Genomic DNA, 26,631 nt, shown 5'->3' with positions numbered 1-26,631 from the left:
CTGCAGGGCTGGGGTGATATGCTGGGTCTGGTGACAGTAACCTATCTATTTGCTGGGGTGATATGCTGGTTCTGGTGACAGTAACCTATCTATCTGCAGGGCTGGGGTGATATGCTGGTTCTGGTGACACTAGCCTATCTATCTGCAGGGCTGGGGTGATATGCTGGTTCTGGTGACAGTAACCTATCTATCTGCAGCGCTGGGGTGATATGCTGGGTCTGGTGACAGTAACCTATCTATCTGCAGGGCTGGGGTGATATACTGGGTCTGGTGACAGTAACCTATCTATCTGCAGAGCTGGGGTGATATGCTGGGTCTGGTGACAGTAACCTATCTATCTGCAGGGCTGGGGTGATATGCTGGTTCTGATGACAGTAACCTATCTACCTGCAGAGCTGGGGTGATATGCTGGGTCTGGTGACAGTAACCTATCTATCTGCAGGGCTGGGGTGATATGCTGGGTCTGGTGACAGTAACCTATCTATCTGCAGGGCCGGGGTGATATGCTGGTTCTGGTGACAGTAACCTATCTATCTGCAGGGCTGGGGTGATATGGAGGGGTCTGGTGACAGTAACCTATCTATCTGCAGGGCTGGAGTGATATGCTGGTTCTGGTGACAGTAACCTATCTATCTGCAGGGCTGGGGTGATATGCTGGGTCTGGTGACAGTAACCTATCTATCTGCAGGGCTGGGGTGATATGCTGGGTCTGGTGACAGTAACCTATCTATCTGCAGGGCTGGGGTGATATGCTGGGTCTGGTGACAGTAACCTATCTATCTGCAGGGCTGGAGTGATATGCTGGTTCTGGTGACAGTAACCTATCTATCTGCAGGGCTGGGGTGATATGCTGGTTCTGGTGACACTAGCCTATCTATCTGCAGGGCTGGGGTGATATGCTGGTTCTGGTGACAGTAACCTATCTGCAGGGCTGGGGTGATATGCTGGGTCTGGTGACAGTAACCTATCTATCTGCAGGGCCGGGGTGATATGCTGGTTCTGGTGACAGTAACCTATCTATCTGCAGGGCTGGGGTGATATGCTGGGTCTGGTGACAGTAACCTATCTATCTGCAGGACTGGGGTGATATGCTGGGTCTGGTGACAGTAACCTATCTGCAGGGCTGGGGTGATACGCTGGTTCTGGTGACAGTAACCTATCTATCTGCAGGGCTGGGGTGATATGCTGGTTCTGGTGACAGTAACCTATCTATCTGCAGGACTGGGGTGATATGGAGGGGTCTGGTGACAGTAAACTATCTATCTGCAGGGCTGGGGTGATATGCTGGGTCTGGTGACAGTAAACTATCTATCTGCAGGGCTGGGGGGATATACTGGGGTCTGGTGACAGTAACCTATTTATCTGCAGGGCTGGGGTGATACGCTGGTTCTGGTGACAGTAACCTATTTATCTGCAGGGCTGGGGTGATATGGAGGGGTCTGGTGACAGTAAACTATCTATCTGCAGGGCTGGGGTGATATGCTGGGTCTGGTGACAGTAACCTATCTATCTGCAGGACTGGGGTGATATGCTGATTCTGGTGACAGTAACCTATCTATCTGCAGGGCTGGGGTGATATGCTGGTTCTGGTGACAGTAACCTATCTATCTGCAGGGCTGGGGTGATATGCTGGTTCTGGTGACAGTAACCTATCTATCTGCAGGGCTGGGGTGATATGCTGGTTCTGGTGACAGTAACCTATCTATCTGCAGGCCTGGGGTGATATGCTGGTTCTGGTGACAGTAACCTATCTATCTGCAGGGCTGGGGTGATATGCTGGTTCTGGTGACAGTAACCTATCTATCTGCAGGCCTGGGGTGATATGCTGGGTCTGGTGACAGTAACCTATCTATCTGCAGGGCCGGGGTGATATGCTGGTTCTGGTGACAGTAACCTATCTATCTGCAGGGCTGGGGGGATATACTGGGGTCTGGTGACAGTAACCTATCTATCTGCAGGGCTGGGGTGATATGCTGGGTCTGGTGACAGTAACCTATCTATCTGCAGGGCCGGGGTGATATGCTGGTTCTGGTGACAGTAACCTATCTATCTGCAGGGCTGGGGGGATATACTGGGGTCTGGTGACAGTAGCCTATCTATCTGCAGGGTTGGGGTGATATGCTGGGTCTGGTGACAGTAACCTATCTATCTGCAGGGCTGGGGTGATACGCTGGTTCTGGTGACAGTAACCTATCTATCTGCAGGGCAGGGGTGATATACTGGTTCTGGTGACAGTAACCTATCTATCTGCAGGACTGGGGTGATATGGAGGGGTCTGGTGACAGTAAACTATCTATCTGCAGGGCTGGGGTGATATGCTGGGTCTGGTGACAGTAACCTATCTATCTGCAGGGCTGGGGTGATATGCTGGTTCTGGTGACAGCAACTTATCTATCTGCAGGACTGGGGTGATATGCTGGTTCTGGTGACAGTAACCTATCTATCTGCAGGGCTGGGGTGATATGCTGGGTCTGGTGACAGTAACCTATCTATCTGCAGGGCTGGGGTGATATGCTGGTTCTGGTGACAGTAACTTATCTATCTGCAGGGCTGGGGTGATATGCTGGTTCTGGTGACACTAGCCTATCTATCTGCAGGACTGGGGTGATATGCTGGTTCTGGTGACAGTAACCTATCTATCTGCAGGGCTGGGGTGATATGCTGGGTCTGGTGACAGTAACCTATCTATCTGCAGGGCCGGGGTGATATGCTGGTTCTGGTGACAGTAACCTATCTATCTGCAGGGCTGGGGGGATATACTGGGGTCTGGTGACAGTAACCTATCTATCTGCAGGGCTGGGGTGATATGCTGGTTCTGGTGACAGTAACCTATCTATCTGCAGGGCTGGGGTGATATGCTGGTTCTGGTGACAGTAGCCTATCTATCTGCAGGACTGGGGTGATATGCTGGTTCTGGTGACAGTAACCTATCTATCTGCAGGACTGGGGTGATATGCTGGTTCTGGTGACAGTAACCTATCTATCTGCCTGACTCTAGTGACAGACTCCCATGGTATGTACCAGACTAGAGATATACTTCTTACCCTCGGCCTATCCATTGCTCTGGTCTGTCGGACGCACAGTCTGACTGACCCCTAGGAAAAAGTCCTTTGTGCAGATGTGAACGGAGTCTTAGACTTTTTCACTTGTAAGTAACTTACCTCGCTATTTCCAGGACCGTCGGCTACTAATTCAGAGCAAAGTACAAGTACAAGAGCCAGATGAACGGTGGAAGTCAGGATACGGAAGCTGCAAGTAACTATACAGCAAGCACGTATGCCGGCCCGGTGACTATAAAGAAGACTTTGTACTATACCGAATAGTCTAACAGGCATTACAGGCTGTATAGTCAGATGGCAATGATATATATATATATATATATCACACACGCACATATATATACTGGGACAGCTAAGGCCAGCAGCTCAGTGCACAGCAGGATAGATGCCGTATGTCTAATATCTCTCATTTCAATAGAAAACAGACAAGGCTTGAAGCGATTTGGACAACAATATGGATGACATCAGAAGATGACGGCGCTGATTTTGCAGCAAGCGGTGACCTGTTCACTCGAGGGGGATTATGTAATCCCAGATCATCATCATGTCAGAAAGTAAAGAGGTTACACTGGAAGCTACAGATCTGTCGAGAACAATCGGGATCCTGGTCGCTGCGCAGGACGGTCGTATTAAGGAGCCTTCAAATAGAAGGTGAAAGTGAAGGGATTTAGGGAATCCATGACCCTTCTCATCTGCATGAAGCACATGATCTATAACAGTAACGTGGAGGGATCAGGAACGAAACCCCAATCTGCTGTGTATTACTGAGGCTGGGGTCTATTCACACTGTGCTTGCAGTGAACATCAGAGTTGTACTTAAGGGGGTCCCCTGACGTACACCCTAAATATCCACAGTGACATACTGTATGTTGCCCGTAAATACACGATAAATTTAACAATGCACGACACCAGGGCAAATGGGCTGCAGACAGGAAAAAATTAAATTGAAGGGCTGCAAAGACCAAATTTATTGCTGAATAACCCCAGAGAGTCCCTGCACAGTTATATGGGCCCCCAGCAGTGACCCCAGCACTTGCCTCGTTGCCCTCGGTTGTGTGTTCTTCCCCTAAGGGTAACATCAGTGTGTAATTTGGCAGGTTCTGCCTCAAAATCAGGGTCAAATTGAGCCCCGAATCTGCTTTGCATTGTACTTAATGGGGGGCAAAGTCAGAGGAGGCCGAAAAAAAATCAGTGTCCTGCTCCATCTTGCTGCAGATTCAGAACCCTGAGCCTAACCGGTGGATGAAATACAAAATGGGGAGGAATGTGTGTCTGACTAAAACTCCTTTTCCTTGCACCATGTGAACATACCCCAAGAGGTTTCTCGATAATGCAGATGGATGAACAGTGTGTTATGTACCCCAAGGGTCAGGCCACAAGCAGCGAAGACCCACAGGAGACATCCTGCAGAAGATTCCACTGCAGTCACTGAATTTGGGGGCCGCTCGCTGGGTGCCCCTCGGCCTAAGAATCCTTTGTTACCTACTACTGAAGTCCCTATAGATCAGATGTGTCCAGACAGCGCCTATAAGAACAATTCAGTCCGCAGGGTCCGGATGGTCAGATAGAGGTGCAGGGAGTCCCTGACATGTTCCAATGTCCCCCATATGACAACGCCGCCTGCAGCCCAAATCCCCCGCCATGTCTGGAGCTGACAGCTGAGTCTCCTGGTGAAGCCGCGCTGCCTTCCTCCACAATACGTCGCTGGAGCTCAGATCTGTGTGTGGGCCGTCTGGAACATTTAACATGTTAATAAGATGGATATTTAAAGCAGCTGGCACAACTCACCAGCACCAAGAAGATAAGCCCACACATATAAGGTAGAGGAGTCAGAGATGTGCCCACATAAAGTACACACATTACTCAAGAACATCTCCATCTGAGACACCGTAACATTGTCCATCGCAACGTTCCCAAGAACTGAACAGATGCTACAGGACAGTACAATGTGCGTCTGTGCACCCTTGCGTTACCAGCTGTCTCCGAGAGCAGCAACTGTTCCTTTACAAGCCCCGGGGCCACCAGAACGCAATGTCGCTCAGACCCAGGTCCCACCGCAGGGTTTGGAGGAGTCGGTCTGCAAATTATATTTCTTCAACAAGTTGATAAGACGTGTCACAAAGCTTGTGGTGATGGGGAGAAGCGCAGACAGGTAGGTGCCCACCATCGGAGGACTGGAGACCACCACATAAAGTCTCTTCTCCAATGTCATTCAGTACCAAAGATGGCCATGGTTTAGGATCAGCTCATGTTCACCAACTCTGACTTGTCCTTCCTTTCCTTGGCATTATTGGAGACATCTCTGCCGGCATTCATCATAGCAGCCATTTATTAAAGAATGACAGGTAAGAAACTAAAGACTATACCTGTAAGCGGAGTTCTGCCATCTTGTTGCTTGGTTGGTATCAGTTCTGCTGTGATCTGTGACTACTGCTTAGCTACAGTGCCTATAGGAGTCTGAGGTAGTCAGAGTCACACCCCCTTCTCACCATTGGCTCAGGCTTTTTGCTCCGCCCCTCTTCCCTGCTGTGTAGGTCACGTCTGTCATAGGGTCCACAGGACAGCAGTGCATGGAAAACTAATGCAGAACTAAAGCAAAGGCGCAACGTGAAGCTTCTAGGTCTCAACGCAAAATTCGCAATATCGGCCCCAAAATACCAAGTGCTATCTAATGCTGGTGGTTTCTTATATTGTAGAGAGGCTGCTTGTCCTTGTAGAGAATGCAAACACTTTACCCCTATAGCTATACCCATGTACCAAAGTGCAGATTATTAATCCATCAGTGATAGAAATAAGTTTATTTGGACATTGCTGTACATACAGTACGCCTGGGGAAATGAGTCTAAGGGCTTATTCAGACTCATATAGTGGCCAGATTACATAGACTGTATTTCGGTTCCAAATACTGCCCTGACCACGTGACTACTGAGCCAAACTTGCGGCCTAGTACAAGTCATGAGACCCTCAGATTTGTTTCTGCGTGACCCAGTCCGTATAGTTCAGTCTATCTCACCAGCCATTTCAATAAACCCTTCCTAAGAGCCTGTTCACACGAGCAGATACAGATCCATGTGCGGTCCTATTGTTATCTGTTTTGCTCTATTCTATTGCTCAGACTGCCCCCAGATTCTGTCCATCGGAAAGTCGTATTTATTGGTCTTAAGGAACATACATGAACCACAGGACATAGGACTGCGCGCCCCTTCCCCGGACGTACTTACAAAAGTCAGACTTATGGTAAACGCCCTCCTGGTATAAAGTAGGTGACGGCGCAGCAGAATATCAGACGCAGTCACCTGGGATTTCCTTCCTAGACGGGAGAAGCTGCTGGACGTCACTGACCTACAGGCACGGAGACATCTAGAGCGCGCTCAGCTCTGCTACACCGTGTGAATCTACACCTCAGAAAAAACACCGACAGGTGGCAAAGTGTAGGAGGACCTGAGAGAAGAAGCCATCTGTCCCAGCACACGGACCATGCGGCTGCCGCTCGTGGCCATCACACGATAGCAAGAGGGACCCCGACAACTCCGAGATCAGGACCATCACATGATAGCAAGAGGGACCCCGACAATCTCTGAGATAAGGACCATCACATGATAGCAAGAGGGACCCCGACAATCTCTGAGATAAGGACCATCACATGATAGCAAGAGGGACCCGACAACCTCTGAGATAAGGACCATCACATGATAGCAAGGGGGACCCCGACAACCTCCGAGATCAGGACCATCACATGATAGCAAGAGGGACCCCGACAACCTCTGAGATCAGGACCATCACATGATAGCAAGAGGGACCCCGACAACCTCCGAGATCAGGACCATCACATGATAGCAAGGGGGACCCCGACAACCTCCGAGATCAGGACCATCACATGATAGCAAGGGGGACCCCGACAACCTCCGAGATCAGGACCATCACATGATAGCAAGAGGAACCCCAACAATCTCTGAGATAAGGACCATCACATGATAGCAAGGGGGACCCCGACACCCTCCGAGATCAGGACCATCACATGATAGCAAGGGGGACCCCGACAATCTCTGAGATAAGGACCATCACATGATAGCAAGAGGGACCCCGACAACTCCGAGATCAGGACCATCACATGATAGCAAGAGGGACCCCGACAATCTCTGAGATAAGGACCATCACATGATAGCAAGAGGGACCCCGACACCCTCCGAGATCAGGACCATCACATGATAGCAAGAGGGACCCCGACAACCTCCGAGATCAGGACCATCACATGATAGCAAGAGGGACCCCGACAATCTCTGAGATAAGGACCATCACATGATAGCAAGAGGGACCCCGACAACCTCCGAGATCAGGACCATCACATGATAGCAAGGGGGACCCCGACAACCTCCGAGATCAGGACCATCATATGATAGCAAGAGGGACCCCGACAACCTCCGAGATCAGGACCATCATATGATAGCAAGAGGAACCCCGACAACCTCCGAGATCAGGACCATCACAGGATAGCAAGAGGGACCCCGACACCCTCCGAGATCAGGACCATCATATGATAGCAAGAGGGACCCCGACAACCTCCGAGATCAGGACCATCACATGATAGCAAGAGGGACCCCGACAATCTCTGAGATAAGGACCATCACATGATAGCAAGAGGAACCCCGACAATCTGTGAGATCAGGACCATCACATGATAGCAAGGGGGACCCCGACAATCTCTGAGATCAGGACCATCACATGATAGCAAGGGGGACCCCGACACCCTCCGAGATCAGGACCATCACATGATAGCAAGAGGAACCCCGACACCCTCCGAGATCAGGACCATCACATGATAGCAAGAGGGACCCCGACACCCTCCGAGATCAGGACCATCACATGATAGCAAGAGGGACCCCGACAATCTCTGAGATCAGGACCATCACATGATAGCAAGGGGGACCCCGACACCCTCCGAGATCAGGACCATCACATGATAGCAAGAGGAACCCCGACAACCTCTGAGATAAGGACCATCACATGATAGCAAGAGGGACCCCGACAACCTCTGAGATAAGGACCATCACATGATAGCAAGAGGGACCCCGACAACCTCCGAGATCAGGACCATCACATGATACCAAGGGGGACCCCGACAACCTCCGAGATCAGGACCATCACATGATACCCAGAGGGACCCCGACAACCTCCAAGGTAAAGGACCATCACATGATACCAAGGGGGACCCCGACACCCTCCGAGATCAGGACCATCACATGATAGCAAGAGGAACCCCGACAACCTCTGAGATAAGGACCATCACATGATACCAAGGGGGACCCCGACACCCTCCGAGATCAGGACCATCACATGATAGCAAGGGGGACCCCGACACCCTCCGAGATCAGGACCATCACATGATAGCAAGGGGGACCCCGACACCCTCTGAGATAAGGACCATCACATGATAGCAAGAGGGACCCCGACAACTTCCAAGATCAGGACCATCACATGATACCAAGAGGGACCCCGACAACCTCCAAGGTAAAGGACCATCACATGATACCAAGAGGGACCCCGACAACCTCTGAGATCAGGACCATCACATGATACCCAGAGGGACCCCGACAACCTCCAAGGTAAAGGACCATCACATGATACCAAGAGGGACCCCGACAACCTCTGAGATCAGGACCATCACATGATACCAAGGGGGACCCCGACAACCTCGAGATCAAAACTTTCCTAGGGTAATGCATGGGCCTGGTAATGTATGGAGTGTACAGATCCTTCCTTGGCATCTATGGACTGGATTCAGACTCCTCAGAGGCCACAGTAGTAGTCCCTGAAACACATCCTATAGACCGGAGGACACAGCAGACTATATGCTATAGGTTCGCTTACTCTATTATCGGCTCGGGGGCGCAGAGGACTAGCATTAACCCTTTCCAAACACATAGGGTAACACAGGATAAGGCAGGGATATCGGACCACTGGGATCTTAGTGTGAATGGCGACCACTCCTCCCTTTAGCCCTGGACGCAGATTCCCACCTACGGGACAGACGGCGATGGCGACCACTCCATTCACTTCTGGACATGTCCTCCAGATCGTAGAGGTTGGACTCCCGGCGACCAGACACGTATGTGTCATGTACTGTATAAGGGATAGGTGTTAATGAGAAGATCCCTGTAATAGTCTCAGCACAGACTCCTGGCAAGTGTTGGATCAGTGACCTCATCTGTCACCAGCGACACTTCAGAGGATACAAGAAAAGGAAAGCAGATTTCCTGAGTCACGATCAGAAGCCAGAGAACAAAAGAGCGGCCACATCTACGGACCCGGCGGCATTTCCCATAGTCCATTACAATGTCCAAAGAAAGAACGTTATCACCCGCTTCTTAAAGGGGAACCAAGCCTATAAATGGGCTGCTTATATCAAGAGTGCCATCCCTCGTATACTAAGAATCTTGGGGGTACAGTCTATAAGGTATAAGGAGTCTTGTAGACCAGGCAAGGCACCACGGGTATACAAATCCTCACTTAAGTAGGTAGTGAAGACGGAAGTAATATATCTATAGACGGAGGACTGCCTTATTCCTACAGAGCAGTGAGCCTACACGGGCTTCAGATATTCGGCGGCACCCAGCACATCCCCTTACCTCTACAGCTCCCGGGGTAGAATCCGCTTGGACGAGCGCAGAGCCATACAATCCAGAGCAAAGTGCGGCAATCCTCCTGCTACCCCGCCGCCGGCAGGCACAATATCCTCATTGCCTGCTTTTCTTTTACTTATGTGTTTGGTGAGGCGTGCTGACTCAGACGGGTGGGAAGGTGCTATGCAAAACAGGTAAACACCATGCCGCAACCAATAGGACGGCCCGGGATCTGACTCAGAGCTCATCAGCTTCCACACATTAATCTGTGGCTTCAAAAGGAAGAAAAGGAAGTGAAAGGAAGCACGACTCTGCCAGCAGCCCCTCGCCCGCTCGCTCATACACCTCCTACATAGCAGACAGCAGAGCCGCGGGAACACAAGCCCATCGCCGTCATGTGATACACCGTACACAGCCATTAGGGCCAAGAGGTTTGCACGTGTCCGAGCCCAGACGGGGATTCATTACAAGTCTAAATCAGATTAAAATAAAAAGACAAGGTGAAGAGGCGCGGGGCTTGGGTTTCCTATGGGGTTTAGGGTTAAGTCCAAAAAGAGTAAAACCCTTGACGCCGTCACTGGGTGAATAAATCATGGGCACAGTGTTGGCGCTAGCCCATGGGCTAACGTTAGTGAAGATCTGGCGTGCGTCTATCACAAAGCGGTATATAAAACGGAACTGCATTCCAGGCAATTAAAGGGTTAAAGTCAACCGACTCCTGGGGAAGGGCTCAAAAAGGACTACTCACCTATTCAATCCTTAGCTGGTCCATAGCAGAAGCTCCGGCGGTCCTTGGTGGTCTTTCCCACCAGTGTGTGACCATTGCAGCCAGTAGTAATCTCAGCGGTCACCTGCCATACTATAGACATGGCCGCTAGCTGACCCCAGTGACTAGTAGACATGGCCGCCATCTTTGACAGCCTTTAAGCAAAGACCAGCAGAGGACAGCAAGAGGATCTGCGCAGGTTCGGCACCAGATTGTAGTAAGGAGTACTGTTTACTTTGGGTGTATTTTAGGCTTTATGCCCACTGCAGGGCCGGCCTATAGAAGGGTATAGCTGCATAACATGGCGGCCAATACAGTACATTTTTTTCCATATAGAACTGAGATACAGTATGAACCCTATATACGATACAAAGCCATAATCCAGCCGTACCCATAAGGTGGCCGCCAACGTTCCCGTGTTTTCTGGTATTTTTTTCCCCTAGGCTGAATATGGAGTCAAGAACCACCTGAGAGTGGAAACACTTGCAGAACATGGAGACATCTGCTGGAAGAAACAAATCAACATTTCTCCAAGACGTGGAGACTTTGGGATACGGTGCTAGATAAGGAGACGAGTTTTAAGGGATCAAAAAAACTGGCTCACTTGTATGGAAAAGATTTGGCGCTCACCAGCCGGTCCCACGAAATTCTGTTTATTCAGATCCAAAAATAACACTCATCCAGAAAGCGCACAACACAATTCGGGGACCTGATCCTCTTTCTGATATTAAACTTGTCTTTAAAGGGATCCTATCAGTCAGACAATTTTTTGTAGGTACCACGTCTTAAGAAGGCTATTTGTCTCCAACCTTTTGTCGTCTTCTCCGCAACACCATTCACCTACAATCCTGATTCTTGTCAGTATGCAAACTAGCTCTCTTGCAGCACTTGGGGCGGGCCCTAGCTCTCAGACAGCACTGGGGGCGTCCCAAATGCTGCGAGAGATCTCTTCAGCGTCGCCTCCATCTTCTTCAGCAGCATCCTCTTCAGTCTCTTCTTCCGGCGGTGGCTTGTAACTTCTAGGCCTCGGGCCTTGGCATGGGCAGTCTGCTCTGCCCCACAGGCCACGAGAAAATGGCCGCTTACAATACCGTGCAAGCAGCCATTTTCTCAGTTTTCCTCTGCAGACGTTCTGTTACCATTATACCTATGGGAAAGCTGCTGGCGTTTCCGCAGATATAATTAACATGATGCTATTTCCAAAATCACGCCGGTTTTGGAAAGCTCAACGTGTTTGCATTGCGGATTTTAATGCAAAGTGGGCACAGGATTCACATTACTGTATAACACTGATTATTCCCGCGGTGTTTCCGGCCCGTGGGGCCCCGGCCTTAAGGAACATGTTGCTCTTGGGGGTACGGTTTCTCATTAAGGATAGTGCCATTAAGGTGTGCCGAATCTAACAGGACATGATCCTCGGAAAAATCCATTCCTCTAGGTCTCCCCATGTTGGAATGAACCAATCAAAGTCATTGTCTGACCCTATAGGCCGCGTGCACACAGTGAAATCTGGACAGCAAAACCCAGTCTGTACACTGGCCAGATTTCCTATTCCTAACATAGTCAGAAGACCGGACTCGTTGCCTTACAGGGATCTATGATGATGGGAGTCTCTGCGTCCTCCTCATATCCGCATGAAGTATGTTCTCCCCAGGTTTGCTTGTGTTCCTCTGGCTTTCGCAGTTTCAGCTCCTTTCAGAATCGTGACCCCTTTATATAAGGGATACGATGAGCAGGCACCCATGTGAGCGCGTTCCCTTTTTCCGGGCTGACTACAATCTTCGCATTAGTTAAACAATGACGGATAAAACAAATAAATAGAATTGTGACTTATTAATGTCACGGCGCTGAGTCACATTCTTGTCTTACTCCTCCGAGGCCACAAAACTGTGGGAATGTATTTAATGTGTAATGTGCTTTGTGGAGTCCAGAGGTCTAGGAGAAGACAAAAAGGAAAGCGTTGCGATGATTGTACCGGGGTGATCCCTTTATTAATAGCTATATCTTATTGTGGTCCTCTCTTAGGCTGCAGTATACAGCTGTGGCTATAGTCAGGGCTCCTATAGGAGGGAATACAATGAGGTAATTAAATCACATGGTCACTATGAAACAGTAAAGAGGTCACGGCACTCACATAAGGGTAATGGCCCCTTCATCCAGATGGTCAGAGGGGTCCCAGGTGTCGGCCCCAACTGAGAATAGATCATCAACACAAATAAGTTGGACAACCCCTCTAAAGGGATCCTATCAGGCAAACATTTTTTTCTTAGTAACACATCGGATTAACCTTAAGAAAGGTTATTCGTCTGCTACCTATCGTTCTCTTCTCCGTGCCGCAGTTCAGTAGGAATCCTGATTCTTGTCAGTATGCAAATGAGTTCTCTTGTAGCACTGGGGGCGGATCTCAGCACTCAAACAGCACTGGGGGCATCCCCAATACTGCCAGAGAACTCTCCAGCGCCGCCTCCATCTTCTTCATCAACGTCCTCTTTGCCCATCTTCTTCGGGCGCAGGTCTCAGACTTCTAGGCCTCGGACAGAGCAGAGCAGGATCGCTTTAAAAGGAACTGCACTGTTGTAAAGACGAGTCTCATAGGATTCATCTTTGGGACACCCCCTGCCTTGCCTGAGGTTGGGCACATGTGCACTGATGCCATGGTTTACTATGCTGGGAATACAGCTGTAGCACGAGGGTAATGTGTTGGGGTGTGGGGGCAAAATGGCTTTACAGCGGGGTGATTTGGGATACTAAACCCGGCTCCGTAAGGACCTGCGAGTGGTTTTTGTGTCCCAAATCACTGATAGATTCCCTTTAAGTCCCTCCTGGTTTTTATTCTATAATTCTAGTCCGACACCAGATAGATTTCTTGCAATATTGTATAAAAATACATTTCATATTCTGGCTCTTTAAAAAAAAAAAATAAAAAAAATTCTGCAATTATTTTTCTTGACTTGTTTTTACTGCCAAAGTCAGGAAAACCCATGTACAGTCCCGGTTACCATGGAATAAGAGTCGCTGCGTCCTCAGAACAAATCTGTACACGGATTTAATGCTGGAGGGAAGCCATGTCCACGCGCCAATACAAACCATGCTAAGAATGCCTTTCTAATCCTCAGATATGAACATTGATCTGAGGCTGCTTCGGATTCTTTGACCTAGTTACTGAGCAACACTGGTCTGAACGGGGACACGAAACCTGAACACACATGTATTTATTCTGTTATTAAGAATAAGGTGAACACCTTGCGCAAAACAAGAGGAAGCCGAGGAAGAAATCTCAAGAAGGGAACTGTAAATGATTGAGAAGAAAAACCCAGAAAGAAGAGTTTCCATTGTCATCTTTCTCTAGGGAGTTTATCATTTTAAGACCCCATGTGGCGACCGGCAGCAAAAGAGAGCTGCGGAAAGAAAACCACGGCGGCAACACATCGCGGTTCTTCCCGCAGCACTTTATACAGAGGTTTCCCCCCGGACTGTTTCAATTATAGCTATGAGGAAATCGCCGCCATTCCCGTAGGTTAATTGACATGCTGTGATTTCCAAAACCGCGCCAGTTTTGGAAATTGCAATGTGCCCACAGCGCAGTTTTTAACGCAACTTTTCCCGCTTTTACGCTATGTGGGGCCCCCACCTAAAGGGGTTTTCCCCATCTCAGGATTTCCTTGCTCTCCTGTCTCCTCTCCCATTTACTTCCTGGTTTCAGTGTCAAGTTGGTGGACAGACTAACGCCTGGTTGACATCTGAGCTTTCCACTCCGTATGGCGATTCCATTCCCCTCTCCACATTTTACGCCCTTTTCGAGTGGAAACTGAACTGTAACCACGCAGACCCCATTATAATCTATCCATGAGTTTCTTAAGGTAACCACTTTTTTATGCAAATTAGGTTTGGGAGGGGGGGGGGGGTTGTCTCCAAGTGGACCCCCTGAGCGGAAACCCATGCGCTGATGTGAACCAAGCCGGTGTGATGTACGGGTCAGGCCAGCAGTGTACTGCAGCGACTGAACTGCACACTTCTCTGGATTTACTGCAGAGACTGAACTGTACACTTATCTCTGGATTTACTTCAGGGACTGAACTGCAGACAGTTATCTCTGGATTTACTGCAGGGACTGAACTGTACACTTCTCTCTGGATTTATACACACAGATAACATACACTGATCAAGCACTATTCTATCCCTCAGGAGGTAAGTGCACTTTGAAATGCTGACAGACTCTCATCAGCCATCATTAACAAAGAAGAGAAGAGAGTTGGATAGACCAGCCCAGCCACTGCAGATAGAAAGCAGAGGTGGCCTGAAATCTACACAACAAGCTGTAAACACTGAGGAGACACAATGACCAGTATATAACAAACTACACAAAACATATAAAGCAATGTTTTGAGTAAAACCCTTCTGTTCGCTCAAGTTACAAGTTTGGATATGATCCTGGAGATAGGAAGACACCTTTACAGTGGCTGTATCTAATAGGGGACCGGGTATCTGAGCAGACCCCTACCAACCATAAGAATGGGAGACACGTCCCTTTTTGGATGGATCAGCGGTCACAATACAACTGAAGCATTACTGCAACTTACACACAAACACATTTCTTTGTGGAGAGAAACCTCATGAGAGTCAAAATTTCGGCATGGTCAGAATCCTTACAGTCATTGTAAGTCGCCTCGGACTTTTCCCCCACTGAGGGCACAATACGCCACAACCGGACCTGCGTCCACTGAGTCTAAATCTTAGTGGAAATTTAAAAGCTTTGTGATCAGTTTTTTTTGCGATTTTCTTGAGACAAGGGACCTTCATTATTACCGCACAGAATATCCAAATATCATCCGGATTTTACACTTGAGTGATCTCTATTACAGGTGGTTTAATCAAAATGGGGAAACATCTTAAATTCTCCCTGTAGGTTATAAAAAGCAGCAAAACCCCAGAAGCAGATCCCGCGGTTTCATATTGCTGTCAAACAGGTTATGAGCTGTGTAAAGAGGTCACACAACACAAGTGAATTAATGATTACACTATGGCCGCTTGTGCAATGGATCGGCCGGGAGTCGCCAGTGGAGGATCTGTGAAGTCCTGGGCGCAGAGAGAACCGAAGCCTGACTGCACATAGCTAATGACATGGCTGCTGCAGCGGGGACATCACTGCTTCCCAGGCATTGTCTGCACACATATGCTGGTTAGGAATGTAGACACTTCTATTAAGGTTGTACAGTACTGTGCAAAAGTTTTAGGTAGGTGTGGAAAAAATGCTGCAAAATAAGAATACCTCCAGACATAGAAGGGTTAATAGTTTTCTTTTTTTGCCAATTAACAAAATCAAGTGAAGAGAGAAATGCAAATTCCTTGAATATTTAGTGTGACCTTTGGAGGAGGAGCCTGGAAGTGATGACATGACCCCACAGATATAGCCCCGATCTCATCATCATCCAGTCTGTCTGGGATTGGTCTGTCCATCCATTGTCTTCCATCAATTCTTCTCAGTACACTTGACTGGTTTTGCGAGAACTTTGCAGGGGGAGAACTAAGTCCAGATCTTCTGTTGCTTGTCCAATCCTTCTGTGTATTCATGTCATCCCAGACAGACTGGAGGATGATGAGATCAGGGCGATATCTGTGGGGGCCGGATCATCACTCCCAGGACTCCTCCTCCAAAGGGCAAAGGTCACACAAAATATTGATGGGGTTTAGATTCCACTTTTTTGATTGACAAAAAACAAACTATGAACACTTCGTATCCTGAAAGCATTCTTAGGCCAGCTTCACATCAGCACTCGGGAGTCATTGTGGGGTCCAATTGGGAGCAGCAGCAGTACGAGCAGGGTCACCTCAGTAATCAGATTGGGGGGTCCAAGGGTCAGACCCCCATCAATTTGACACCGATGACCTTATCTGAGGTCCTTCAGTTGTAGTCTATATGAGAGTCCTTAATAAATGGAGGATGATCTAAAAGCTAGATTTTAGCTAAAAAAAAAAAGCAAATAAATTTCTCATAAACAGGAAAGACGTTTTCTCTAAGGAGAGAATAAAGAGACAGGAAGGAAAAGAGTCAAAGGAGACATATAAGAGCGAATTCAGAACAAGATCATGGACGTCACACGACAGTCATCTCATGTACATATCCGTTCTGAAGAAGATGAATGTATATTGTCTGGAACAGAGATCACAATCCTGCCAACAGTGCAAAAGGCTATAGAATAATATAAGGAGGTCATATAACATATCAGGAGGCCGTAGGATATAGAAGGAGGCCGTAGGATATATCAGGAGGCCGCAGGATATATCAGGAGGCCGCAGGATATATCAGGAGGCCGCAGGATATATCAGGAGGCCGCAGGATATATCAGGAGGCCGCAGGATATATCAGGAGGCCGCAGGATATATCAGGAGGCCGCAGGATATATCAGGAGGCCGCAGGATATATCAGGAGGCCGCAGGATATATCAGGAGGCCGTAGGATATATCAGGAGGCCGTAGGATATATCAGGAGGCCGCAGGATATAGAAGGAGGCCGCAGGATATAGAAGGAGGCCGCAGGATATAGAAGGAGGCCGCAGGATATAGAAGGAGGCCGCAGGATATAGAAGGAGGCCGCAGGATATAGAAGGAGGCCGCAGGATATAGAAGGAGGCCGCAGGATATAGAAGGAGGCCGCAGGATATAGAAGGAGGCCGCAGGATATAGAAGGAGGCCGCAGGATATATCAGGAGGCCGCAGGATATATCAGGAGGCCGCAGGATATATCAGGAGGCCGCAGGATATATCAGGAGGCCGCAGGATATATCAGGAGGCCGCAGGATATATCAGGAGGCCGCAGGATATATCAGGAGGCCGCAGGATATATCAGGAGGCCGTAGGATATATCAGGAGGCCGTAGGATATAGAAGGAGGCCGCAGGATATAGAAGGAGGCCGCAGGATATAGAAGGAGGCCGCAGGATATATCAGGAGGCCGCAGGATATAGAAGGAGGTCATAGACATTCGGCTCATTCCCATTACATTAGTAATGTACGCACCAATGAAAGGCATATGTCTCAGTTACGTCACTGGTAGCCAAAAGAGTGTCCAAGCCAGCACATAGATCTCATCACTCACGACATGGCGACATGCACAAGTCTGAATAGATGACTGATGCTGGGAGTCCAGGACTCCGGATGGAAAATACGCTCCATGTATGGACTAGATTTTGCAGCAGAGATGCCACTTTGCGAGCAGGAGGTCTTAGGGTTTATCTCAAGGTTCTTCACACCCAACCCTGACCAGTGACCTCAAGTAACCTTTTGCCCTATCCTATACACAGGAATACCACACATAGGAAGGTTCCCAACCCCTCACCCATTCTGTTACCAAATCAGCCCCATAATTTTAAAAAAAGAGGGGATATCTACACCACATAACCCTACTGTATAAATAGATTATTGGATTAATACTGTATAAGCAATCTCACTCTGTCCTATTACCAGCAGCTGGATGGATAAGCCTTCTGAAGGTTGTCCTGTGACATGAGGCTCTAATCTCAGGAGCCAAGTCACGTCCATTATAGACTGAATGGGGCCAAACCCACGAGGACATATAGCAGCGCAGGGAACCTATGGAATAGAACGATTCCTTGTAAAGATGTGGAAAAAAATTATACATGGGATTTAATAATATAGGAAAGGAACTGCAAAATCAGCTATAGGTGCCAGTAAATGCAATGACTGGGCTACGACTGCAGGGCAACCCTGACTGTGACTTCTGTTTCGCAACCACCAGGTCGCCCCGGCAGCTATTGCACCAATATTAGGTGCATGGAATCGCATTGCAATGGTGGCCTGCACCTACATCCAGAATCAAGTTCCCCAACCCTCGACCATTCATAGGTCAGTGGTGTCCACATCAGGCCAGACAATGAATGAAGAGTCATCCGGGTCACCCTCACCATTTACTTCTATAGGACTTAGGCCAGTTCACATCTGCGTTCAGGGAATCCGCTTAGGGAATGGAAACCTATACGCATAAAAAAAGCAGTTACCTGGGAAACCCACTGACCCCATAGAGTATAATGGGGTCCGTGTGGTATCAGCACGAAACACGCAGAGAGAAAAGTCCTGCAAGCAGTATTTTTCTCTCCACATGTTTCGTGTGGAAATCGATCGGAAACCACAAGGACCCCATTACAGTCTATTGGGAGCACTTTTTTATGTGTATGGGTTTCCGTTCAGGGGGTCCCCAAGCAGAACCCCACAACGGAATACCGAAAGCAGATGTGAAACTAGACCCAGTGAGAGCTCAGCCATGGCAGGGAATAGAAGGAGCAGCACTCAATGGTCACCTCCCCATTCACTTGGATGTAATGTCTAGCGTCCATCTCACTAAGCAGAACAGGGTTGGGGACCCCCTATACGAGGACAGATGTGGGAGCGGCATCCATTAGACATATACAGCATATCTGGACTCTAAAGCTGTCTCAATAAGACCCAGAGATCAAAGGCGGATCCTCTGTTGATCCTTTTCCACTGCTGGGGCCCCCGAGGACATCACTACTTTTATTTTCCAAATTTAGTGAAGACACAAATAAACTACTGAAGGAGCGAGAACAATTCCCAAGAAATGCTCCGGCTTTTTATCCATCTGTCAGTCGTCACCATCAGGGACATCCAGCTATTCGAGTCATGGAAAACTCTCCAGACTTACCACGGACTTCAGCTTTGCTTTCTGGGTGAAGCCGATCACTTTGTGTTTAACTAATTTTTCTGCAAATCTACAGGCAGAGTTTCCCTTTATTCTGCATATGGTAAAATCTATAGAGAAAAACAAAATTCTGCAACAGGAGATAAAAGTCTTCAGCACGTCATAGATTTAGTGCGGTGATAGTCACAGCTGTAGGCGGCCTGGGTTACCAATGTCCCATCTACATGTATGGCAGGGTCATATCTGCAACATCTGACGCCTCTTTATAGTTTCATGCACAGATGTGACAGGTGAGGCTTCACTTACATCGCGGAAATTTGTTCCCAGCAATATGCACGCCACTAATAGAGGTGGTGCAAGGTTAAAGCAAGTTCTGGCCTATCCCCAGCGCTATTCTCTACAACCTCTGGCAGTCCCATAGACAATGACATGTAGGACTAATCTCTGTATGGAGGAGACAGGGCCCCATTCTCAGGATCAGTACAGAGACTAGATAGCATATCAGACACCAGAATTAACACCATTGACTGCTCAGGAACAGCGAGGGCTAGAGAAAAATAAATTCTAAGTGCGCTAGAACGGAGACTATTAACAGATGCTAAGAACTGGACTTGGTGGAGGTGGTGAAAGGTTCTTAAACTGAAATGTCCTTCCCTATGACTGCTCGTTAGAGATAATGAACTAGCGCAGGTCGTCTCCTCCATCACTTGAGACCTGGATTCTGTTCTGTGCGTCCAGGAAAAGCAGCGGTAAGAAAACAGATGCCCCTGTGACAGCTTAGTCTTGTCATATCTCTAGTGCTTACAAGGCTGGGGCTACATGGCGACTTTCACAGCGAGTTTCATTGCACAACCAAAGATGGCAGCGTCACGCCCAACTCCTTCACCAACGCAAGTGAATGGACCTACACTGTGACCCCAAGCATGGGAGTGTCTGTGACGTCTAGTTGCAAAACTCTCAGGCAGGGCTGAATCTTTTTGCACAGCACACTCGAGGTGGGGGGGTCACAATGTGAATCCATTTGCTCACACTGGTGAAGGAGTCGCAGGACGACACTGTGATCTTCGCGACTCATGCCCAAAGACGCCGTGTAGTCCTAGCCTAGGGGAAGAGGTTAGGCAAGGGCCCTCTGCAGGACAGACTTAGTATTACATGATAGACAGATGAAGCTCACCAGAATCAATGCTTGTTGGCAGGTCTCCATCCTGACTATACGACCACCTCTCTCTATGCCCTAATCCCTTTCCACATTGATACAGGTATAAAATGTAAAACATGCAAAGACTATGGACTTCTGTAATAATTTTCCTTGGGAAAAGTTGTTCCCAGCAAAGTCTCTTATAGTCTGTGTCATTGATTTCAGGAAGGCCGACCAGCCAGGCGAGCTTTATGTTCATGTCTTCATCTAAGTTTTATTGGCCGTGTACATGAGTAAATGCCGTTTATAGGGTTCTGCTTACGTTTCACCATGTCATAAGTTTTCCACATATTCAGTACATGAGTCAGACAAGACACAGCCCAAGATATCATGAGGAACGGCGACAATGGATGCACATGTACACAAGCAGCTTTTTATAGGATTGTCACCTACAATATACACGATATATAAACCAATCCTAAAGGTGAGCCACGTGCAGTGACCACGGTGCAACGGTAGCGGATGAAAACTGCGCAATAGTCAAATCGATGGTTAATCTGCTGCAAATGCCTCTGTCTCTTGATAGGACAACCCTGCAGATTGGCAGCTCAAAGCTGGTGCGGGGTCAGGCCAAGAAAAAGAAGACGTCCATTGTAATGAGAGCTGCATTGTCATCAATTCTCAAATTAGGATAGGGCAAGACGGTGGCTCAGTGGTTAGCACTGAAGCCTTGCAGCACTGGAGTGCTGGGTTCAAATCCCACCAGGAACAACATCTGCAAGGAGTTTGTATGTTCTCCCCGTGTTTGTGTGGATTTCCTCCCATTCTACAAAGACATACTGATAGGGGAAAATGTACATTGTGATCCATATATATATATATATATATATATATATATATATATATATATATATATACACACACACACACACACGCACACACATCCCTATATGGTGCTCACAATCTACATTTAAAAAAAATAAAAAATTCTCAAATTTTGTTCTATTCACATTGGGGGTTTCTGGTGTAGATGGTTGTGAATGTGGCAGACAATGCTTTCTTGTGCCAAAAATGTGCCCCGTTCGCCCCATTCTGCGGGGTGTAGTGTGGGCAGCCACACCTCAGCCCAATATATCTATATGGACTTAGATCAGACACTAAGGCTGGTCTTACACGACAGTAAGTTTAGTCCGCAATTGTGGGTTCTCAACTGCGGACACGTTGTACTCTGTGCGGCCTCTTACACCTCTGGATATTTTATCCGTGGAGTGTCGTGCTGTGACTGGGAACGACACACACATGCCAATGGACACGGACGTCCGTGGAATGACTTTTGCTGATCAGCAAATTGCGGACCGCAAAAACACTACGGTGGTGTAAGACCATCATTGGGACTTCTGTTGTTCTAGTCCTTCGGAGGGCCAGAACTACAATAGTGAATATACATGGAGCCCAATAAAGTACAATGACTATAAAGGGGCCCCCCATTGAGTGTTCATTGTTTTTAACCTGGAATCTTGCAGACGATAAAAAGTTCTATGAGCAGGACTTATCCGTGGATTTCAGAGACTCGCCTCAGATCTGCATGGGTACATGCTAAAAGGGGTTCTCTCACAATTCAAAGGGGTTCTCTAGACAACCTAAAAACCCAGGGATAGGGGTGCGTAGGCAAAGAAGCAATACTTCATTCCAGCACCAGGTCCTTACTGTTTAGACACGGTCATGGACGTAAGCGATTGTTGGCCGCAGTGGTCACGTGCTGGCCAATACACTGGCCGACTTGTCTGTGATTGGCCACCAGAGCCGCTTCACTTCCAGTGCACCCAATGAGGGCACACAACAACCCGCCCCATTTAGTCTATCCCCAGGGGCCCTTGGTTTTGCAGTTTGTCTGCCAAACCCCTTTAATATTGACACCCACCAAGCTGAGACTACTGGAGGTCCCTCTTTCTGTCGCTCCAACTTTCAAGCAATTTGAAGGGGTTGCAGCACTTGGGCAACCACAGCCTCATTACCAGGCAGGGCGCCATCCATCCTGTAGTGGCTGTGTGGGGTACTACATGCAGCTAGGTCCCAATAACCTGCAGTAAGCTGCATTTCCAGGTACATTATGTAATTACATATTATATTGGCTAAACACCATCATAAGCCAAAAATGTAGGCCTGATGACATTTGTAAGAGAGGTTTGTTTTTCGTTGCTTCTATTTGGTCTATAGAAAGGCATTGTGAGGGCTACAGTGTCATAATACAATGGCTATAGAGGCCTGCAGTGCCTGATAGAAGTTGTATGAGGAAGGCTCTTAGTGATGGTTTCTGATCCTTTGTGTATATAGAAGAAATCTCTTAATTCGGCAATGTCTGAAGCACCATACAACAGTACATGATGTTCTCCAAGTGCAGGCCTGGCTCTACTAGGTACCTAACAAGTGGCCTAAAGGGTGGGAGGAGAATCATTTACTAGAAAGATAGAAACAGTAAGAAAAATCGTGCAAAAAGGGAACCAATAATTAGCTACAACCTGCTGGATGGTTATTGTATTTGCACCACATATACTTTGCAATATTCGCGGGATCTTATAGGCACGGCACAGATTTTGCTGATTTCTTCCATGTACATGTCAGACCTTTCAGTAAGAAGGAAACCAGAGGAACAGGAAACAGAACAAAATAACCAAGAAAGCAAATGAAACCAATCATCATAACAAAAACAAAAGTAACAAAATAAAGGAAGTACCCGACACCCCGGGAGAGGGGAATAGCGTAGTAACAGCAAATGACAGGGTGGAAGGGGGGATACATCCAGGAAGAAGCTCCAAAAGCCAAATCCCAAGGCAACAGCCTTCGTGACAAAGACTTGTGGTCCTGCCAGGGAAGACAGATGTAAGCCCCTCCTGAGGGGGCAGCGTGGGACACTCCGAATTAATCAACAAAGTATGAATTAACCCTTCGCACAGTCAGACAGTACAGGGTTCACTTTCCCCCAGGACTACAGCCAAACACAATGTAAACTAAAGACCAAATCAACAGTCTGAGCAAACTCAGAAAGCCAAAGGCAAATATCATCCTGCACACAATAGCCCCTGCAGTAACCCTTTGTGTACTGGAACCAGCGGACAGACATCTACGTAAATGACCTGATAATGAATCTGATGTCATATAGTGGTGATCACAGAGAAGGTCGCCCATTGTTATACTCAATACACACACAGAGAGAGATATCTGTCATATATTGTATAGACATAATAGATAGATAGGAGAAGGAGATCGATAGATAGGAGATAGATAGGAGATAGATAGATAGGAGATAGATAGATAGGAGATAGATAGGAGATAGATAGATAGGAGATAGATAGATAGGAGATAGATAGATAGGAGATAGATAGATAGGAGATAGATAGATAGGAGATAGATAGATAGGAGATAGATAGATAGGAGATAGATAGATAGGAGATAGATAGATAGGAGATAGATAGATAGGAAATAGATAGATAGATAGATAGATAGATAGATACGAGATAGATAGATAGGAGATAGATAGATAGGAGATAGATAGATAGGAGATAGATAGATAGGAGATAGATAGGAGATAGATAGATAGGAGATAGATAGATAGGAGATAGAGAGATAGGAGATAGAGAGATAAGAGATAGATAGATAGGAGATAGATAGATAGGAGATAGATAGATAGGAGATAGATAGATAGGAGATAGATAGATACGAGATAGATAGATAGGAGATAGATAGATACGAGATAGAAAGATAGGACATAGATAGATAGTTAGATAGATATTATAGATATATTGTACAATTCGATACAATTCCACTATAACCAGATCCGGCCAAAGCCAGGTAAGAGGTGCATCACAGTAACAAAGAAAACTAAAAAATTTTTAACATCGCTACATTGCAAAAAACTAAAGACACTGCACATCGGCATAATCCCGCCATTGTGTGGCCGTCACTGCGTCCCTTGTACTTGCCATTGACTATTACATTTCTATCCCAGACTACACGATTCTCCCTTAAAAGGCCATTTATAATAGACAAACCATCACAGTTGATGTGCAGGAGAACACAAATTTCGGACATTGGGTTATAATATTTGGTTCCAATCAGGTGAGCGGGATCAGGGGTCAATACTGTCAGTGCTTTGGGTATATTCACACAATGCATAGCCAGGGTTCGGGCATCCATACTGTGGCCACTATGAGCTGAAAATAGGAGGCCGCCTTCACACACACAAAAATACATGGTGAATTTTTTATTGTATTTTTTTAAATCTCAGGATGCCGATCTAGAAATGGCGGTGCCGTAAACGTGACATTTACACCAAAAACCGGCGCTGAATATCTGCTGTGTGAACATGCCCTAAATGTCACATGACGCACATATATCTCATATCATATAACGGGGTGCTCGTATACATAACGGGGTGCTCATATACATCATATAATGGGGTGCTCAGGGCCGGCGGGGCTAACACAAGGGCCACGGTTTAATTCTTGCGCGAAAACATGGCCACACCCCTTCCAAAACCAGAAAAATGGCAGCAGAAGCCACTTGCGTATGGCGCACGGTGGCGATTAGATGGCAGGATATTTAGGGTAATGGTGGCGGGTGTCAGGATTGGGGTGTCAGCCCCCCATAGACCGCTCACAGCCCCCTGCCTGGAGTCAGGACACTACAGGGGGAGAACAAAGCCCGGCTCAGTAACAATGGCTGGAGCAGGCCGGGCCCTCTGTATCCGGCGGGCACTAAGACCCCGCACCGCCCCCGGGTGTTGTCTGCGCGACTTACCGAGAGCCAGGGCTGAGCGCGGCGTCCTCTCAGCGGACCGGAGCACAAGTCACAGGCCCGGCGCTGCTGTCACGATGACGGAGGTCTATGGAGCGGCTCCCCCAGTGATGGCAGCGATGCTGAGGTAACTGTAGCGGGGCGTCGCCCTCCAATAGTCCCAGAGCTGGACGAGGCCGCCCGGCAGAGCTCAGTGACCGGCACTCCCGGCTGCGAGGCAGGAACTGCTACACAGCGGCAGCGACAACGACCGAGATACTGCTGGAGGCGAAGGAATCGCTAGGCGGTGACGTCAGCACGCACGGCCATAAACACTGAGGAAAGAACCATTATACATGACGTCATGACGCACGTCCTGACAGAGGCATCACGGGAAATGTAGTTCAGCAGTGAAAACCCATTTAAAGAGACAGTGGCCTCTTCTTATTGAGCAGTTCTCTATTATTTGTATAGAATTCAATATCAGACTGTAAAGATGTCTCATGGAGGGGAACCTTCATGTCCTTGGAGATTGGCGGTATTATATACAGCTAGAAAGCTGTGCTCAATGCCCTGAGATATTGGTGCTGGTGGTTGCGGCCCTGATATACCTCCACTGTCAGAAGGGCCGGCCTTACAGCTCGCGTTCATCGATGGGTGCTTAGGATTGCCCCCAGACAGTACAAGGCTATTGAAGAGTACTATTGGGGAGGGGTCGGGGTTCATCACTGCCAGCCATGCCGAAAGGCTGCAAGGCCCACCCATCTGACAGTGGAGGGCTATAGGTGCCGAAACTAACAGCACCAATATCTCTGACAGGGGGACTCCCACCGGCAAAGTGCACAGTGCACTGAATTCATCTTTCTAGTGGTATATAATACAGCCCATGTCAGAGGCCCTCCTTAAGGGGATTACCCGAGATACATAAAATTATTAAAGGAAAGAAACTATTTAAAGGGGGTTTAGTGTCCCAAAAAGCCCTCATGCCGTAAAAATAAGAAGCCTATGTACAGCTGAGACATGTCCCTTCACATTAATGATAGACCCCCCCCCCCATGTATTTCTATTCCCAGATTGGGGTCTTGAAGTCTTTGCGATATATTCTCTATACGTCCTACTCAAGCTTCTGGAGTCACACCTTAAAGAGTCTTCATCCATCAATAATAAATGATTACCGTTATATATTATTCATCAAACATATCTGACCCCGATACGTCCTCATGGAAGGGGTCGGGAGGGGACACGGCCTGCCTTAGGTGTGGGACTCTAGAAGCTGCTTTCTGGCACATGGATTGGACTCGGCCCACTACTGCCCAATTCTAGAAGAGATTTATGGACTTTCTAGACCAGTGATGGCTAAATCTAGATCAGCCCGGGTACCATGTCACATCTGCAACTATCCCGAAAAGTGAAGTTCTGCATTCCTCTATAAAATCTTCCCTGCAAAAAACACCTGAAGTCAGGTCTTTCTGCTGCACCTCATCTGTAGATTTCTCAGCCGTCTCCTGCATCCTTGTGGAAATTTACTGGTAAAACACGACAACTGATCGGCTACGGGTCTAGAAATCACAGTGCAAGGTTTTTTTTGCTCTGTAACTGTAA

At 47.9% G+C, this 26,631-nt stretch overlaps 1 protein-coding gene across 2 annotated transcripts in view; it reads right to left on the bottom strand.

The window, feature by feature from the left end:
* The window catches only part of PELI1 (pellino E3 ubiquitin protein ligase 1), a 42,020-nt gene extending 16,675 nt beyond the window's left edge, over positions 1-25,345 (bottom strand). The window contains exon 1 of one of the 2 annotated variants that reach the window (XM_075266963.1): positions 25,054-25,345. The gene's annotated coding sequence lies outside the window, so the exon portion shown is untranslated. Of the gene's footprint in view, positions 1-9,685; positions 9,946-25,053 lie in introns of those variants that run through there. The other variant, XM_075266964.1, reaches the window with a different exon arrangement.
* Positions 25,346-26,631: the final 1,286 nt, after the last annotated feature.

Source organism: Leptodactylus fuscus, chromosome 3 (assembly GCF_031893055.1).
Source record: "Leptodactylus fuscus isolate aLepFus1 chromosome 3, aLepFus1.hap2, whole genome shotgun sequence".
In the NCBI taxonomy this organism is placed as follows: domain Eukaryota; kingdom Metazoa; phylum Chordata; class Amphibia; order Anura; family Leptodactylidae; genus Leptodactylus; species Leptodactylus fuscus.
Note: the sequence above shows the minus strand (reverse complement) of the source record. Positions and strands in the feature narration are given on the sequence as shown.